At 41.1% G+C, this 20,264-nt stretch overlaps 1 protein-coding gene across 1 annotated transcript in view; it reads left to right on the forward strand.

Moving 5' to 3' along the window:
* The first annotated feature begins 721 nt into the window (after nt 1-721).
* The window catches only part of SLC7A14 (solute carrier family 7 member 14), a 105,537-nt gene continuing 85,994 nt past the window's right edge, over nt 722-20,264 (forward strand). The window contains exon 1 of the mRNA XM_074367911.1: nt 722-1,048. The gene's annotated coding sequence lies outside the window, so the exon portion shown is untranslated. The remainder of the gene's footprint in view (nt 1,049-20,264) is intronic.

Here is a 20,264-nt window from a genome sequence, read left to right on the forward strand (position 1 = left end):
CCAAGTTTACAAAAGATACCTTCATTCTACTGGCACAAATCACAATCTCATTGTTTTCTGAAATTTATTTTAACAGAGACAGGGGAACAACTCTCATTGATTGAGTTCTAAATATTTGTCCAGCACAGAGTTAGGCAATTTTAAGAATATTATCATTTCTAATTCTCACAACAGTTCTGTGAGGGAGTCATTTCACAGATGAGAGAAGAAAGGCTAGGAGAAGTTAGATACCCTTAAGGTCACACAGAGTGGAATTCCTCGTCAGTCTTCAAATTTCAAATCCTGGTTCTTTCTACTCATAAGATGTCGAGAATTCAAAGACAAACTTGACCTATTTGAGCTTTGGAGAAGGAAGAAGGTCTTGTTTTTTTTGTTTGTTTGTTTGTTTGTTTTTTAGGAGGGGAGGAGATCCCATCCTTTCTTTTCAGTAATGCTGAGGGAGGTGGAAGAAATTTAAGAGCAGCAAGGGCTTGGTGGAGGAGAGAAGAAGCTTTCAGGGGGCAATAAGCAGGTCTGGGTAGCCAGCTTCAAACAGTGCCAAGCCCAGTAGAAGTAGAGCTTCTGGCAGAGGCTGTGGGTTCTGCAGAGTTCTGCCTGGTCCCTTCCCAGGACAGAGAACTGCCCCCATCTCTTGCTCCTCAGTCTCAGCCTGAGATACTGGAAGTGGCACCTGGAGGCTCAGTAGGGCAGGGAGTTGACAGTGGCAGATAGAGAGGTGTGTGAGTGTGTGTGTGTGTGTGTGTTGGGGGTGAGGGGTGGGGGCGTCTGGTGAGAGGCTTAGGCTCGATAATGTAAGGGGTTGGGCAGCTCACGTGATTCCAGGAAGGCGGAGACAGGCTAGCTGGAGGGACGACTGACAGGCCGCTAGGAGGGGTGCAGGATAGGGGGGGCAATCTGAATAATTGAGGAGCTGTTCGGCAGCAGCGGCTGCATCCTGCCTTCCTTTGCCACCACCACTCCGCATCATAGTGGGAGAGACAGAGCCTGGCGCTGTAAGTGCGGACCGGCCACCAGCCCCAGCAGCCAGTTCATCACCTTCAGCCCTCTGGTGAGTGAACGTCCCCTTCGCCGCAGTCTGTCCCCCTCTGTGTTCCCTGCATCCCAGCTGGGACCCTCAGGAATAGGATGATCGCCTCGCTCGTTGAATGAACCTAGGAGCCGGAGCGACCCGGAGAGGGAAAGCAGGAACATGGCGCAGAGGCTGAGGGCGCCCTCCGGGAAGGGGTCCCCTGGAAGAAGGAAGAAGCTAGGTCAGGGTCTCTAAGACTCTGGCCTAGAATGGGGCCTGACAGCATCCAGGGTTAGGGGACGCCGGGTCTGCCAGGCGGGGCTGGGGCAAATACATCTCTGGCGCGGCGGGAGCAAGAGGCGGAGGAGGGAGCTGCGAGCAGCGTCCGGGCTGCTCGGGTCTCCACAGACGCCGGGCCCGTCCTTTCCCCGCCGCTTTAGCACACACCCGGCTCGCGCAGCTTGGTTCTCGGCCTCGGAGGGAGCCCACTGAAAGGACGAGAAGCTTTTCCGGCCGAAGCCCGAGGGGAGGGCGGGGACAACGTCTGCCTGTTTACCTGAGAGCAAACTCTTCAAAGGGACTGTAGCTGAGCCCAGTGACCTGCCAGGCCGGTGTGCTCTGAGGGACACCTGTCCCCGGAGAGCAGTGACATGACAGGGGCGACGAGGAGGACGTGATGGGTGAAGTGTCCAGGGAAGCTCCCTGGCCAGAGGGGGCAGCCCTGGGGAGAGGATTATCGACTGCACTTCCACCTAGTCAGAGTCTCCTCTCTTCTCCCATTCCAAAGCACATCAGTGTCCTAGGAATCCAGAGGGCCGGAGTAAGGTAGGGTGGCCTCGCTGGACGCAGCCCCAAACCTTCTTCTCGCTCTTGAATCACCTCCCCCCGCCCCGCCATTATTTTGTATTGTGATTGAAAAGTAAGATAGAAGTCGCCAAACGACTAGAAGCGAAGTGAAGGCAGAGGAAATTTATGGGAAGGCTGGACCTGCAGAGCTCTCGCCTGCTCCTGGCATTCCTCACCCAACTACCTGGGTCAAGCTTGGTTCATTGTCTTGAACCAAGAGGTGCAAAGGCATTGTCTCTTGAGGGGGATTCTCGCCGAAGTGATGGGGTCAGTCACTAGCTGGAGTTGACCAAGAAACACAGAATGATAAACTGCCCCCCCCCCCCGCCGCCTTCTTCCCCTCCGCTCAATAAGGGGTCCAGGAGAATGCCAGGGGCAGGATAGCATCTGTCTGGAGTCTGGGCCGCAGAGAAGACAGCGGGACTGAGCGCTGTCCGCGGTGCTGAAAGTTCTCTGAGGCGGGAGCTTATACTGCTGGGGGACTGGTGGCTCATTGCTGCCAATATTTCTCCAAAGCAGAAACTGCGTTAGAGCGACCTACAGAAACGCGTAAAGGTGCTATACACTTCCTGGTTCTTTGCCTTCTCCCGGACTTCTCTTGAAAGGAGGTTTTCCACACTCCTGGGTAGAGGAACAAGAGCCGGTATCATTCTAGGATCCAGCTCTGCTAACTTCAAATGGGGATGAATGTGGTGCCTCGTTCTGTTTCACTGCCTACGTGGTGAATCTTCCTGTGGGTAAAGTGTTGGAAATGCAGTTAGAGTTACTGTTCTGATAAACACTTCTGTGGTTTTCAGGAACCAGAGAACTGTGAGGCTGCACAAAGGCAGAGGCTTCATTAACAGAGAGACTGGGTTTCATATTCCTGGCTAAGATTTTTTTTCTCTCTTCAGCACCCATCTTTCCCCACTGCTCATTATTTACATCCTGTAGCTATAGATCTCTAAGCAGTCCTGTGTGTTTCTGACTAGTCTTTTACATTATAGGTTAGATGAGGAACAATTTTGTGTTCAAATAAGCCAATTTTGGGAGACCAAGTTAAGAGAATATTTACTTTAACCTACCATCTGCTGGGTCATATTATCTCATTTAAGCTTCACAATAGCTGCTAACCATAAGTATCACAAAGTAAAGAAAACTGCAGTTACGTTTTCAAACCCAGCACTTGGATTCAAATTCAGGTCTGCTTAACTCTGAAGTCCAAGCTATTTTCATGCCCTTATTTTGGCACTTGGCTTTGGATAGCTGTTAGTGGAGAATACAGCAAGAGTCTAAGTTAGAAGGCCTGCTTTTTCACACACACACTACTCTCTCTTCCAACCCTTTCCTCTTTAATCTGTTCACCCACCCACTGTCACTCACTCCCACCACACCAACTGCTTTTGTGCATGCTGCATGAGACACCACTGTTCACACAACTCGAGCTTCAGGATAACAGAAACATGTTAGAGGACTAAAACAGCAGGTTTTCCTGAAAAAGCAGCAGGGCTTCAGGGAATCTGGATGACTAGAACCCACTTGTGCTTTCATATTTAGAATTACACCCTTGAGTGAGCAACCTTAAAGACCACTAAGCAACATTGTTTTATAAAAAGAAATCGGGAACTAAAAGACAGTTATTAGTCTGTCATATGACTGAAGAGTTAGGATCGGAATCCAGTTGACTTGACTCCAAAGCCAGTGTTCTTTCCACTACCCCCATGGTGCCTCCAGTATTCTTCCATGATGCCTTCTTTGATTATCTTTGACAAGAATATCAGCATGAGTGAACTATATTCAGTAATTATAAACATTTAAAATACAAGCAGTCCTCTTACCTGCTTTTTGCTTCTGTTCTTCCCCCTCTGGCCTCAGTATTCCAGTGTCATTTGACCCAGCATAACTGAGATAACTGATCCACCTTCCTCAGTAACTGTTCTCCCTATGGCAGCAATTTGCAGATGTGGATGGTGCTATGGCATTTCTCTGTGTGCCTTTATGTTGTCTATATTTCTACCTATATGATCTATTTTCAACAAATAATTTTTTCCAAACTCAGTTACCCCAAGCACCTTCCTCACAGGTATTTGGAAGAGGCCTCAAAAAGATCTTGGCAGAAATAATCATAATAAGGCCTAATATCTATCAAGTGCTAGACACTATGCTAAGTTCTTTCATGAATCATTTCATTGAATTTTCACAATTAGGTCAATTAAATAATTTCATTATGAATGGTCCTAGAGTTCTAGTCCACTCTAACATACAACAGACCTGATGCTCTGTTCATTTCTCCTCGCTTCTCTTTCAGCCCATTATAAAAATCTCACCTTCATTAATTGGATTTTTATAGCCCTAGTAATCTCATTGAGAAGGAGGAAATTTTTATATCAAATTGTATAGTTCTATCCTGCTCCAACATATAGAATTTAGAAATTCAAATTCAATTCAAATGGCACTATTCTGCTCTTTTATCTCTTAATATTTATCACAACATATTCCTATCATTTGTTATCCTTTACTTAAAGATCCCTTTATGCCTTCTTAGTGCTAATAAGGACATTCTCCTTCAAACTTCTTCTAGAACCAATTAAGGCATAACTCATAATTAAATACATAACTTCTATTGCACCCTCACCAAGTGATCCTGCAAAGATACTGTTCCTGGGGTGCTGGCCTGAGAACCATAATCTTAAACTTTCTGGAACCACTCTGTCCAATATGGTAGTCACTAGCCACATGAAGTTATTTAAATTTTAATAAGTTAAAAATTTAAACATTAAAAATTCAGCTTTTAATCACACAAGCCATATTTCAAGTGCTCAATAAAATCATACGTGGCTAATGACTGCCTTATTGGACAGTACAGATATAGAAAACTTCAAATATTACATAAAGTTCTATTGCACAATGCTGCTTTGGAAAATCCTAAAAACACTCTCACAGCAACTGAGAATGTGAAATTGGGAATAAGGATTTGGGACTTTGCTTTAAAACTTCTACCAAGAAAGCAGAAAAAGCCATTTGTGCCTAGGACATCCCCAAAGGCCCAAATATGCTCAAGCAATAAGGCTAGCAAAGAGAGCACAGGTCTCACTGAAGGAGCCGGTGACCTCTGGAGTTTCCTTCATATGGATTCCATTTTACCATAAAATAAAGTAAAATGTTCCATCCATTTTACTGTCTTGCTGGTTTCCTAAATTCCAGCTTAGAAATAACCTAAAGGTTCTTATTTGGAATTCAAGTATATATATATTAAATATATATAATATAAACTATATATAATAATATAATAGGTAGGTAGGTAGATAGATAGACAGACAGACAGACAGACAGATGAATCAATCTTAAAATCTTAACAAAGGAATGGATGGTAATGTGTAAGATACTCAGCCAGAGAAATAGCTGAGATGTACTCTCAGCCTAATGCTGGTCAAGCATACCATTTTCAGGCAATTCTTGCATATGGAATAATATTACTAAAAGGGAACATAGGGAGATTGTCAACCCTGGCCTCTAGCAGATCATGCTGACTTTAATGATAAACATCTTTTGTTGGGAATCATGGTTTATTCATTTCATGGGAATTGTTTATCTCTTGGAAGGGTCTGGATTTTGGAAGGGAGAAAGTATATTATCTCTGAGCTGAAAAAAGTTTAATTTTCACTATTTTTAGCTTGAGGGATTTAACCAATTTTATGTTCAAGGAAATAAGCAAAACTGACAATGTAGCTTTGAAATTCATGCTGGGACCATACAAACATCTGCTTAATCAATCAAGTAACTGAGGAGTGTCCCATATTAGCACAGAAATGCTGCAGTCACAGGTGTTTGAAACTCCTACAGACTGGCACATGGTACCCAATAAATATTTGTTGAATTCAGACCATTGTTCCAGGTCAGTTCATGCCATACACTCACCTACCCAAAAAATGAGTATTCCCTGTGGCATTTTTCTTTAGTAAATAAACAGGAGACAAATATAGAACATCAAATCTTACCCTGACAACCACACTCCTACCCCCTCTGGGGGCATAGGTAGTGATGGCCAAGACAGACTGCTCCTGAGGATTGTGTCTTGCTGTCCTCCTCCAGGGAATAAGGGACAGATCAGCCCAAGAGTCTTGCATTTCACTATGATGAGGCAACTTCATAAACTTAATACTTAAATGGAGTTGTATGTTATTTTTCACTTTACCTTAAAGAGATATTTATCTCTTTGAGGAAGTATTTGATTGGCCTTCGTGAGTGTTGCAGACAGTTACTATTGTTCCTAAATTCAGAAGGAGCTTAGCTTAGAAAGAAAACACGTACATTAATCAGGGGAGAGCTGAAGGCATCATAGTCTGGCAGGTCACAGAATATTATCCTTCTCCAAGAACAACTGAGCCTCTCTTTAAAAGTTTTAACTGGTGATTAGTGACAAAAATGAAAGAAAAACAGATCATTCTATTCTAGCAAGTCAATAAGCAAATGCCTGGAATTAACTGATTCTCATTTGCCAAAGGCAATGAACTGTCCTACAAATGAGCAAGCTGGTTTCCACTGCCTGTTCATTTTTTTAAATTGTATTTTTCCTTTGTTTGTTTTTAAAATAATTAGCAAATTAAGAAACAATTGCATTCAGGTGTTTGAATATTCTGATGACAAAATGGTTTTCAAAATTGTAAAGACTTAATTGTTCATTAGAGAATATATTTATACAAATATTATTGTGCCAATCACATAACCCAACTCTCTTATTTTACAAACAGAGAAATTGAGGCTGAGAATGGTCACCCAAGTTAACCACAGAGGCAGAAGCAAGACTTGAGCCTTCTCTCTCAATCCACTGCTCTTTGCATCTTTTAACATCGTACATGTTTTCATTCGTCATGAAAACCTGTTTTTATCAATGAGTTTAGCCACCAAATCTTTACCTGAGCTGCTAAGAATAGGAAAGTGCATGTATCTGGATTTCAGATTCTCTCGCACCCCCCCGCCAGGTGAACTACTGATCAAGAATAGTCAATAGGTAGAAATTTCATGGGTGGAACTGTGAGCCAGAAGAAAAGCACTCAAAACTTCAGAATCCTTGTTGCAAGAATCTGAAGAAGGATATAACTCCTCTTACTTTCATCATCTTCATCTCTAAAACAGGAAATTTGACTGAAATAGTGTTTCAGGTCCTGCAAGCTATAACATTCTATGGTTCTATGAAAATGGGGCCAAGGACTTGAACAGCCCATATGCTGCCACATTCAGCCCAAATAATCAAAAATAAATGAAGATTCTTATTTTTACATCATTATTTATTGGAAGCCCTGACATTTCATGCTAGTACTTCACCCAGGAACAATAATGACGATGATGATAAAAGCTAAGAGTTATTTACATTTACTCTATCTCTACAATGTTGGTAATGTTATTATCCCCTTCTTACAGATGAAAAAACTAGATCACAAAGTAGTTAAATAAGCTGCCCAAATTCATACAGCTAACAAGTTTGTGTTCTTAAGCACCATGATACATGCCTCTTTGAAAAACACTAGTCTCTCAGATAATTGATGTGTATCATTTTTAGGCCACTTAACACATAAGACTCTTTTCTGAGGAATTTTTACCTTACCTACGTTTTCTGACTAGAACAATCAAGAGGGTGAACAGAACTTCAGGTCTCTGGTTCTGATGAAGCTATATAGGGATCTGCACTGTCTTTCTGCAAGATGGCTCTTGTCGTTTTGCAAATTATGCCATCAATCAGTTGCTTCAATGGTTCGGTATTGAATCCTGGTGCATTGCAGGATGCTGCTTTTCCCAGAATGTATGAACTGCCTGCATTGCCAGAAATGAATGAATGTTGTTACAGGATCTAGCACCTTCTAAAGCTACAAATGTCAGCCTGCCACGTCTTCCCCATTCAGTGGAGTTTTCTGGCTTTTGCCTCCACATTTTTGACTTAGATTGACAATCTAGACAACATTTAAGGCAGGGAGGGAGAGCTTCCAGAGTGTCATTTCCTGGTGGTGGGCTTCAGTCAAAAGTAAAACTAAAACTCCCAAAATCATGTGTGAAATTCATTTTCTTCTCTTTAAACTTACCTTACCAAACCAGTCAAATACAATACATCACAATACTCATCTATCTCATTGTGGATTTTAATGTGTACTAAAACTGCCCTATCACAAGAAGGGCCAATGAGACAGCATTCGCTAAAACTTCTTGTAAATCATAAAATCTTTACAAAAGAAAGGAATGGATTTTCCATCCTTTCAGTTCTTCTCAGTCAAAAATAGCTCTCAAGTTGCTGATATCCAGTCCTGAACCAGAGTTGACAGCTACATCAAAGTCTTTAGGATTAAGAAGATCTTAGATCTAAGATTGCATGTCCGGAAAATGGTATTTACGATATGGGCAGTCTCCTGGTTTCTTCTAAAATCAATGGTTCTCAACCTCAGGGCAGTGCTATCTCACTAAAGGGTATTTTTTTAATTGTTACAGACCCCAGGGAAGGGGGTGGGTACTACTACTGGCTTCGGTGGACTGGGATCAGGAATGCTGAATATCCTGCACTAACCCTGCACATTAAAAAGTATCCCCCCTGAAAGCCAACAGGACTCCTCCTCCACTGAGAAACAGTGTTCAAGGTGAGATGCTGTCCGTGCTTCCTAATTCCTCAGTTGATGCAGTCAGGGAGAATTTACTTTTGGCATCCTTCCCCATGTGACATCCAACTACTCTCATGTGAGGTCTACAGCAGCTCAGAAGAATTACTGGGATTCCAATAATTTTACTGAGAAGTAAAATACATTTTCAGAGATCAACAGTTTTCAAACTGGCCTTCAGAAGTTTGTATATGCAACCCCTTTCAAAAAAAAAAAAAAAGAGAGGATGTTTGTGAAGGAACCTGGCCCATAAAAATTGCTAAAAAATTTATAAAATCAGAGTTAAATGCTTTAATATCTTACTGCTTTCCCCTATTTTTAGGTATTCTATGTTATGTATATTTTGAATATATCATTTATATTAAAAAAAAAAAAAAAGAAGCCCCTCCCAACTTCAGCGGGAACTAGGAGTCCCAGTAGGTTAACGTGGCCGTATTGCAAGGCCCAGAATAAAGGCTGGCTGGCTATCTGAGGACCCAAAATCAGTGAATTATGATTCTGAAAAATATCATCTTTGTACTACATCGGAGGAACATTGGGTTCTGTTCTTACTTTGTGACAAGCATAGGCCTAGCTAAGCACTGGCACAATCCCTGAAATCAAGTCAGCAACATGGCAGCAGTCAGACATGGAAACTCCACTATTTATGAGACGTGACATATGCTATAACATGTTATAGGAGCCTCCAAAAAAGAGACCAGGGAACGATTCACCGCCACAGAGAAATTACAGTTGAACTGTATTTTGAATGACATGTAGTATTTTCTCATGTAACTAAATGAAAGGAAAGGCTATTGCAGAAATGGGAACCCCATAAGCAAATACTAGAAGTGTGAATGAAAACAACATATGTGCAGACTACTATGGTTAAGTAGAGACCTGGCTGGGAATAGTGGAAGGTCATACTGGAAACACTCTGAAGAAACCTGAATGCAGCTGAGCGGATGTATTTATTCAGCCTAGAGTTTATCCTTTGGAAAGGGTTTTTATGAACACTTTGGGAATACCATTGAATCCAAGGCTGGTTCATGACAGACAACAGAATTATGAAGTCTAACCTCACAGCTAGAAGGAACCTCAGAAATCATCCCAGCTGGCCTTCTCCTTTCCCTATGTTTTACAATTGAAGTAATAAAACCCAGAGACGTTAAGTGACTTGCCCAAGGACAGCCAAATTAGTAAAAGGACAAAGACTAGAGCCTAGTCCATCCTCATAGCATTTCCCCCTGCTTAGTACTATCTTCAGGAATTTTATCCATCATTTGAGCATAATCCAGTGTAACACACAATGTGATTATGAAGTATTCACGAAGCCCCAAGTTTTCCATTGCTCCCTATTAGGATATGGTTCCTTCATAATAACCAGGTGAGAGATCAGATCCTAGGCTGCTTCTACACGACAACATTCTATTCAGAAATGCAGACAAGTGGCACACCCAATGCATGGGCATGGCATTCTTCCCCCGCCTCACACACCCTCCCCTGCCTCCTCATTTCAAACTGCCAGAGATTACAGAGGCACAGCCTGAACAGAAGGCATCTTAATCTCTGGTGATTCTGTAAATAATATGCTGTTCATGCTTGCCTATAAATGATCACAGCCTCTCTACCTCTCTATTTTCTAGATGAGGGAGCCTTCAGAAAGATGAAGTTGCCTGCACACAGCGCATGTCAGAAATAGGATTTCAGACTCTGGAGCACCAGCCCTCGTTGTAACAGGGTTAAAATTTTCACCCATCTGCACACTCCTAATAATTTATCCAAGCTTATGGTCTTAAAGTTCACTTCATAGTCAAGTTAGTCTCAGAACATGAAGGTTCTGAGATTGCCTATTTTCCACTTTCCTTTCTCTGGCCACTTCTCATCCAATACACATCTAATAGAAGTTATCTACTAATCATTTGACAAGAGATGAAACTGAAAGCCAGAGAGGTGAAGCCACTTGCCCAAGGCTGCACAGCTAAAAGTGGCACTGTGACTAGACTAGATTCTCTGACTCCCAGTCCCATGCTTTTCCCTCCACACCAAGCTGCTGCTTTCCAAGGGTAAATAACAGAGCATTTTCCCACTCTCCACCCACCCATTCATTGCATAATCCCATAAGGTAGATGGAAATGACTGATTATACTGTGCTCAGAGGCTCATTCTAGACCTTGTTAGAATACCTACAATTTACTATCACCCACATTGTACTGGTCCATCTATCATATTATGAAGCTGGTTATGGAGGACACTTTCTAGTCTAGAGGATATGTGTGATCAATGCCATCAAGGAATTCTCCTTGTACCACAGAAAACAGTGTACCCAAGAAAAAAGAAGGCAGGGTTCATGGCTCCCATCACTTGATTATGGAGCAAAGTTCACCCAAAATTCACTGTAAATGGCAGGTTATTAGATTTCTAATGCCAGAGACCAGATAATAGGGTTATTGGATAGAGTTAAGCAAGATTGGTAGTCGCCTAGAAAGTTTAAAAAAAAAAAAAAAAAAAAGGCAACTCCCAAACCATTTCCGCTTCAGGGGCAAGGTGTTTTGCCTGAATTGATCAGTGTGGTGCATTTAATTTAATGTACACAAAGTTTATAATGATAGTATTTCTTTTTAAGAAAAATCAATGAAACTCATTTTCTGTTTAAATTCATTCTATGGAACCATATAAAGAGAGAAACAGGTGGTGTTTCAGTAAAGATTATACTGAAAAGAGAATCAGGGAAGAAAAAAAACCTAAGAACTGGTTTCTCAGGCAGGGCTTTGTAGGGTCATGATTGTCTCACAGCCTGACCAAGCTTATTATGTATGGAAACTCAGTTTTATCAGTTCTATCCAGAGTCATCTAGTTCTGTAGAATCAAGCCATGCTCCCCAAATCCCAGGAGGCTTGATTTGTTAACTAGATGCCAATATAGTCATTTACAACATAGGATGCTTGTGAGTGTCACCCAGGCCATTCCACCCTGGTATCAGGATAGTAAGAAAACCAAATGAGTGATGGAAGGTGACTCTGAACACAACTTCAGGATCAAAGGAGTTGGACAGACAGCCTCAGGAAGTTTTCCATCCAGGCCACAACAGGGACTAGACAATTCTTCCAAACTCCACTCAAGAATATCTTTCAGGTTACTAGAATAGTTGTGCCCTTCAAATAGTTGTGCCTTTCCCTAGTGTTGGAGAAATTTTGGAAAATTAGTTCAGTAGAAGATAGAAACTTTATCTAGTCTTGTGTATCTACCATCTCCTATCAGGATATTATTTCATACATGTTAAAAATTCTTAACTCACAGCCTATCTTACATTGGTTTCACGCTAGTCTCCTTTAGGGAGTTCTGGTAGATGTCCCAGTTTAACCATCAGTCATGAACAAGCCACCCTAGTGGTTGGGTTATTTCTGGAAGGGGCAAATCTCTTGTACTTTGTGCTGATTCTGTTTATTCCACCTCAGAGGGTGCCATGGTCTGACCTCGCTCTGAGAGCACTGGGTCTGGTCGATCCTTGTCAGTAGTCTTCGTGTATGGACCCTGACATTTAAAACTGTATTCATTAGTCACTCTCAATACAGAAAATACTCACGGGGTGACTGACTCATCCACAAAAATGCCAAAGGAATCAACCCTCAAAAGGTTTTTTTAAAAATCAGACGACGACATCGTTACCTCTGAAAGAGGTCACACAACCATTTTAACTATTTTTATGCTCTCCTTGAGCTGACTAGTTATCCTGGTTCCAAGAAGGCACAAACTACACAGACGGTTTGGGATTCATTTCAAGTTCTTTCCTAGTCACAGACTTTTGACACACTTTCTATTACAGCATCACAACACAGAGGAAGAAAATATCTGAATGAGTAGAGACTGTCGTGCCAGAAATAAATTCCTAATATAGACAACTAAAACATGCCACTATAAAACTTAACTGTCAAAATAGAAACAAGGCTTCTCTGTTTCAATACTACCCTAGTGACTAGCCTGTGTTCTTCTCTTCTGCCCCCAAGTCTATTCCAAACCATTATAAATAATACTATGGTGCCAACACAGCACATTAAGAATCTGGGGAGAACTTGTCAGTTGAGCCTTATGATGTCATCTCCTTACACATGTGACTCCAATATGGCAAGTTACTGAGTGTTCCTAAAGTCAAGGACAATTACATAGCTACATCACAATACCTCCGATAATAGTAAAAACAGCTCACATTTACTCATTTAATCCTATGATGTTGGTAGTATTCTACACATGAGAATTACCGAATTTAAATGACTTGTCCAAAGTCTGATAGCAAGATTCAAATGCTGTGCCATCTGACACCCAAATCCTCCCCATCCCTACTGCCTATCCACAATTAAAAAAATTCTCTCTGAAGCAGACCAAGCCTAATGTGTCTCACATGAGTGCATAAATGATAAGAATAACTTTGCAGGTCTACCTTCATGGTCTTGTCAGAGGATTAGACCCAGGGGTCCAAAGACTTGGTGTGGGCCTTTGAGTAAGTCATACCTTTTCTAGACCTCAGTCACTCCATCTAAGAGAGAGAAAAATAGCGGCTCTTTATTCATTTAGTTATTCACTCTTCAACAAATCTGCTAAAAACTGAAGCTACAATGGGAAAAAAAAAAAAAACACTGATTAGGAGCTGTTAATAAAAATAGGAACCACTGTTGAGAATATTGTTACTAAAATAAAAACAATACTAAGTCCCAACTGCCTACGGTTGGAGGACTGCCTTCAAGATGGATCGTTTTGGTTTAGTTTTCTTAATCAGTGAAGTGATTTGAATTCTTCCCATGCAACTGCCAAATAAACAAAAGTACAGCCCCAACTGACCGCTGTAATGCAAGGAACTACTCACACAAACAACGGCCTAGATCCTCAAACTTCTTGTGAACAGTTTCTGAAGACAAATTTGTCCTGAACAGTCAGCGATGCACAATACATCTCTAGGCTTAAATTAATATTCTAGAACTTTGAAGTGCATTTTCATTTGCCTACAGGAACTCATTTTTTTCAGCAAAGGTTGAGATTATGTGATTACCCTAAAGCAAGAACATTGTACAGAAAGACTAATAAGCTGTAATGGGACAACTGATGGCAAAAGGGGTATTTATTAAGCAAAACAGAACGGGGGATTTGAAAGGAAGGGAAGTAATTTGAAAGACCAGTTTGTTCAGTTTAAGAGAATTCTAAAGTCTAATCTTGCTGATGGACTAGAGGATATTTAAAAAAATGTTGAATGAGAGAGTTAAAAAGAAAATCAAGTCAACAAACAAGGAGGGGGAAGAGATTGCATTCTTTCTAAAGTACTTTCCCTTCAAAGGAAGAGTTGGTGTGGGAGGCGCAGGCGCATTTACTGGGCAGAGAGAAGTGAGATGCATTTCCTTCCCCCCAATCAAAGTCTTTATCAGTGACCCAGGCTTAAGAACAAGAGGCACATCTCACATGTATATAAGCAGATGGCTCTTTCTCAGTTCTGAATCATTCAATATGTCCCCAATTTTCAGAAGTCACTTGGCAAAAGGCATCATCACAAAGCCATTAACTGATGATCCCAAATTCACCAAGCCTAGAAGTCTAATTTATATACAGGAAACTATTTGGACTTTTAAGGTAATTATCTCCCCTTAAGACAAGGTCATCAGCCTTTCCTAGCATAAGACTAAAACAAAACAAAAACAAGCTCTCAAAGTCAAGGGGAAACCACTGTCGTTAGAAAATAAAATAAATTTGCCAACCTAATCTCTCATCTTAGCTTGTTTGCATGGCCAGTTTCTCATCAAAAAGCAGGAAAGTATCAGTTATAAATAGAATGCTAAAATGTAAGTTACGGCTTGACTGCATCACATCACTCAGGGTGGTCCATTTTAAACTTTGCTTTAAATGTTAAAGCAAAGACCTCAGTGTTGGCTTTTTGGGGTTTTGTGGGGGTTTTTAGTTGTTTTGTTTTGTTTTTAATGAACTATAAGGTGATCCTCACCAGAATTTGTTGCTCAGTTGCTTGGAGTTTTTTGGAGAAGTATCTCATTACAAGCTTGATGGCTATAAGATTAGTAAAGCTCAAGATTTTCGAACAATAACTAGTATACATAAAATAGATAAACAACAAGTTTCTTCTGTATAGCACAGATAATTATATTCAATATCTTGTAGTAACCTATAATGAGAAAGAACGTGAAAACGAATATATGTATGTATATGTATGACTGAAACAGCATGCTGAACACCAGAAATAATTGATGCATTGTCAACTGACTATACTTCAATTAAAAAAAAAAGATTAGTAAAGCTCCTCTCTCCTGGACTTTGAATGCTGAGCTAAGGAGATTAGGCTTTAAGCCACAGGCAGTGGGAGCCACCAAAGGCTTTGGTACAGTGAAGTTTTGACCAGAAGAGTGACAGAAGACAGTGAGTGGGAAAGATGAGGGACACAGAGAGAGATGGCGGAAATAGAAAAGTCAAGCCAGAGATTAAATTATGTAAAATGTACAAGAAAAAGAGCATTTCATAGCTGTAGGATCAGGGGCCATTGTTGCTATTTCTTGGCTGGTGTTGAACCACGTTGCCCAGATCTTGAGATGAGCACAGCTCCAGGACTGCAGAGAGAGAGCGCCCTCCCTCCTGGGCTTCACACCTGACTTCAGTGTCTCCCCTCTTCTCTCAACTGCCAGAAGCCCCTCCCATCTTGTGGTAAATGGGTTGGTGGGGGTGGGCAGGAGTGCTGAGACGGGGAAAACCATATGAGCTTTGCGTGCCTTGAACCATGGTGCCAAGGATGCACCACAGGGAAGTGCAAAAGGGGTGGTGGCTTCAGGTCAGCCTCCCTCCAGCCATGTGTGCCTCACCTTGCACAGGTCTCTTTGCATTTCTGGGCCTGAGATGCCTCATCTGTAAGACAGAAAGGCTACCATGGATGATTGCCATACTTCTTTCCATCTTGGATATTTATCACAGCAGCAGTGTATTATTAAAGATGCATTGCATGGACCATATTCAATTCAATTCAATTCCAGGGTGAACCACTGTACAAAATGCCAAAGCTCCTAAAGGCTTGATTTTCTCCCTTTATTTTTCCTCCCTCCATTTCCTATATTTTTCCATTATTTTTCTGATGCAGTATTTTCCCCCACTTCCATTTTTCCCCTTCATTTCCTGGTGACAGCAGGGAAGGGGCTGTTTCAATAGGACAAGAAGCTGAGATCATCTGTTTATTGACAGGACAAGAAGGGGCCACGGTCTAGCCAGCCAGCTCTTTTCCACGTTTTTCTGCTGGTGCCCCTCAACCCATTACCAGCAAGAAAAGGAAGTTGAACTCAGCCTCCCTCCTAACATATTTTTTTTTTATCACAGCTTTCTTTCTCTGCCAAGCTGCAGGCTCCCAGATGTTCTAGGCAACTCTCTCCCTCGCTGCCTGCAATCCAAGCAAGGTGATTGTTGTCAACCATTTTCCCTGAGAAAAATCATACAGAGGGAGGAGATTTACACAAGTCTTACTGTAGTTTAGCTTGACAATAATTAATACTCACATGTATGCACACAGTCCCAGCCTCCTACCTGCAACTGATTCTGCTTAAGGCTCGGCCTGCTCAGATCCAGAGAGTCAGCAGAGCCATGGAGGCCTCACTTCCAAGGAAAGGATGGAACCCTGAATTAGTCATTTAGTCTCTTGAGCTACTATTGCATTTAAGAACCATCAACTCCTTGTCTTGCTCATCTCAGCTGAAGCCAAGCTCAGTTCCAGTCTCCCCTATTTTGCTGCCCTACACCACCCTTACCCCCAGCCCAGGGCTCCCGACCCACTACTTGGGTTTCTCACTTCCTACACCAGCCTGGTTACTATTCCAAGGGCAACTTTATTGTCTTAAAAGAAAGAGAACCAGGCTGGTATAGGAAGTGAGAATCTACTTCTCCTGGTCCTCATAGCCTAAGGAGACTAGAGATTTCCTCCTAAAAATCCAGGATTCTGTGACAAGAATCAGATTATTGGGTGGCTAGAAATATTTTAAAAATCAAACACTCGATTCCCAAGAGAGGCCTATGTGGGTCTACATGAGCCCAAAGCTGGAGAGCTGAGGAAAGACTTAGGTCCCAAAAAAGTGTTATAAAAAGCGTTAAGTCACTATTAAAATTAGAAGTAGGAGTTGGTCTAGCCCCATATCCTCGAGTATTAACAAGAATATTTGTCTTTTAATCTAGTGTGTACCAGCCACTTCATATATATTAACATGAATTAGTACAATAATCCTATAAGATGGGCGTTTTTATGCCCACTTTTTAGATAAAGAAACCAAGGCTCAGAAAGACTGTGAACTTGTAACAGGTGGGGCAAGGACTCTAACACAGATCTGTCTGACTTCAGAGCCTATAGCCTATTACTTCTACACCGTGAAAACTTAAACCTAATAAAATAAAACCAAGCCAATGAACTGGAGGCAGACCTCTTGGGTCCTGGGACTTCCATCTCTAACCAGCAGTGTGACTCTGGGCACATCTTTCAGGTTACACTTTCCTTATTGATGAAATGAGAGTTTCAGATCCAATTATTTCTCCCAGTTCCAGCACCTGGGAGTGTGCTTTCTCATCCCTGCATGTCTCTGCCACAGAGCCAGCAGCTAAAATCTTACCTCAGCACAACAGATCTCTAACAACAGGAAGTGCCACTTCAGAGGCTCTGGAAATGACTCAAAAAATAATTCTGTTCTCCAGAAAGAACCTGTAATTTATATGACTGTGATTACCCACTGGTCAGGGCCTGCCTAGGTAACATTCACCGCAGTTTATTTCACCAGCATTCCACTTCACAGCACTTTCTGACGACACTGGAGGGAGGATCTGTGCCTAATTTTCTGTCATCTATGTGTTCAAAGGGGTAGTGACTCAAAAATGAAACAGGGATAAAAGATTACACACCCACACACACCTCGTACGTGAAAATCCATTACAAGAACGTGTTAACGGTAGATAGGGCTGGGGTTATTTACTGGCAAGGATTCCTCATTTAATAAAAGGAATCAGCAGGATTCCTAAATAGCTTATGTTTACACTCTGTCAGAGACTGAACTTGATGGAGTGATGGATACTGAATCCAGCGCTGACTGGATTGGGCTGGGTGCAGATCAAAACCAAAGGGGGAATGTGTGTTATTTAATGGGAAAGTAAGATACTCTGTTTGGAAAAGCTTGCTTCACACACAACCTTTAGGAACCGGTATTTGCTGAGGTGATGTGAGTGTCCCTTCTATGTGGCAGGAGCCCTGTGGGTATGAATCTATTCAGAGGAGCTGCATGCACAGTGGAGAGGAAGGGAGGAGGTGAAGTGGAGGCAAGATGGGAGGGAGTCCCATTTCTGCTTAGAAAGGCATCATGGTAGTAAATATTGTATTGACTTTAAACAAACTGAAAGGACATTGCTAGAAGAGAAGATGATATATGGTGCAATTCTTTGAGTTAAACAGCCAAAAATGAAGCTTCATCTCAGCCATCCAGAATATCAACAGGGCTCCTTTGGTCAATATGTTAACCGTTAAAGAGAGTTTGACAAGCGAAAACAGTATTTCTTGTAGCAAGGCCGGCAATCAGACAACGCCAGCATAAACAATAACTCCCAGGAGGAACTGGGAAATTTTATTACTGACTCTGTGGTTTACCATGTCCTGACCCACAAACAATAATACATTATCAACAAACGCCACAGATAGCCTTTTCAAATTCATACTACTTTTCCACACGGCATTTCTTATTTAATCCTCTTCACAACCCTGCAGGGCAAGTAGAGTGAATATACTGTTTTCATTTTTAGACAAAGAGCCTGAGGTTCAGAAAGGTACACTGATTTGTCTAAAGACACAATTTTTCTAACAAAAGATTAGTTTAAAACCCTGGATTTCTGACTCTTAGTCCAGTGCTCTCTCCACAATACCCCAGTAGGATCTGAAGCTTGGGGTACCCCCATCTATATCAGTTTAAGTAATAGCTTATACATTTTGTGTGAAGATACACACACAGCAATTGCCCACACTGGGAAGTTTGTGAATCAATCAATCAATCAATATTTGTTGCAATAAGTTTGCTAGGTTTTACCTCAATCCTGAAAAAGACTAAAACATGGGTCATGTCCTTAGGGAGCTGACACCTGTGTTGGGCTTAGACTGTGAAGGGACTTGATGTCACAAGATGTACTATCAGAAGTAGTATTAGCATCAATTAAGGCTCAGAGAATGAAGCAGTGAAAGAAAGAGTTGGATGAAAAAAAATGGGAGAGTGAGGGGAAGAGAAGTTGTAAGACCCAGGACAGGGCACCAGTGCTTAAGGAGTTGACTTTGAAGGCCCCTGTAGGAGGGACTGTAGATTTAGGCCCACTGGAAGAGAATATCTGGAACTGACACCCCTACTTAGATCTAGGATCTTCAAAGGACCTCATTTGTAGTGGAAGGAGAAACTGAAAAATACTACCCACTGCATCCGTGATCATCAAAGAAGCTTACCTCTGCCCAGTGTTCTGAATAGAGACCAAAAAAAAAATGTAGCATGAAAAATCAAAACCTCAAGCCTTTCCATGCAAGGGTTTGGAGTCTAGATTCACACAACTCAACTCAGTATGATAATCCCAAGACTGAGAATTCAATATAAAAAATTGGGCCACAAATACCCATGAGGCATCTGGCAGAATAAAAAAGCAAAACAATTCTGGAAGGAAGCTCCCACAGCCCAGGTCAGATGGGAGGTCCCAGACAAAACAAATTTCACTGAAGTTAAGTCACAATCAAAAATTATAAAACATATAAAGAAATACTCCCCCTTGAGTCCGAATTGAGTTAACACAAAGAACTGGAGGTTATCCCAAGAACCTGAGATAACAGGAAATGTAAAGAAGACTATGAAATAAATGAGTTCAAAATAATTTAAAAACTAAAAGGAAGTGGGGGAGAGGATCACAAAGAAAGAATAAGATGTCACGGGTAAAAAATAAATGGTTTGAAAAAGAACCAACTGAATTTTTAGAAATGAAAATATGGCTATTGAAATATAAAGCTTAAGGAGGAGATAACACACAGCTGGAGAATTGAAATAGAGGATAATGACCAAGGCAGTGGGGACTTAAAAACAAGATAGGAATAAATAGTAACTAACAGTAACACTGAAGAATGAGGGAAACTGGTAAGAGCAAACGGAGTTAAAGACACTCCTTGCATGCAGAAAGTAGGCAAAGATATTGACTAGCTTCATATTTTAGGTCACAGACATAAAGAACAAACTTATGGTTACCAGAGAGTACAGGGGTGAGAAGGGATAAATTGGGAGTTTGAGATTTGCAGATACGAACTACTATATATAAAATATATAAACAACAAGTTTCTTCTGTATAGCACAGGGAACTATACTCAATATTTTGTAGTAATGAAAAAGAATATGAAAAGGAATATGTGTATGTATATGTACCACTGAAATATCATGCTGTACACCAGAAATTGACACAACATTGTAAACAGACTATACTTCAATTAAAAAAAAAGTTTTAATAAAAAAAGAGTAACTAGAAAAATAATAGATTGTATAATAACCAAATGTGTAAAAAGGAAAACTTCTTCAGTCCTATGGGAAAAAAAAAGGAGTATGGGAGAAGCAAAAAGAAAAAAGACATGCTAAATACACAACAAAATATTATAGTGGAAATAAATCTAAATATTATGGTACTCCAAAAATTTAAACATATTAAGTGAGTAAGTTTAAGGTTCTAAGGGTGGATTTTTAATATTTTATTTAAGGTATACACTTGAAAAACAAAAGACACAGAAAGGCCTAACATTA

The sequence above is a fragment of the Camelus bactrianus genome, chromosome 1, assembly GCF_048773025.1.
Source record: "Camelus bactrianus isolate YW-2024 breed Bactrian camel chromosome 1, ASM4877302v1, whole genome shotgun sequence".
In the NCBI taxonomy this organism is placed as follows: domain Eukaryota; kingdom Metazoa; phylum Chordata; class Mammalia; order Artiodactyla; family Camelidae; genus Camelus; species Camelus bactrianus.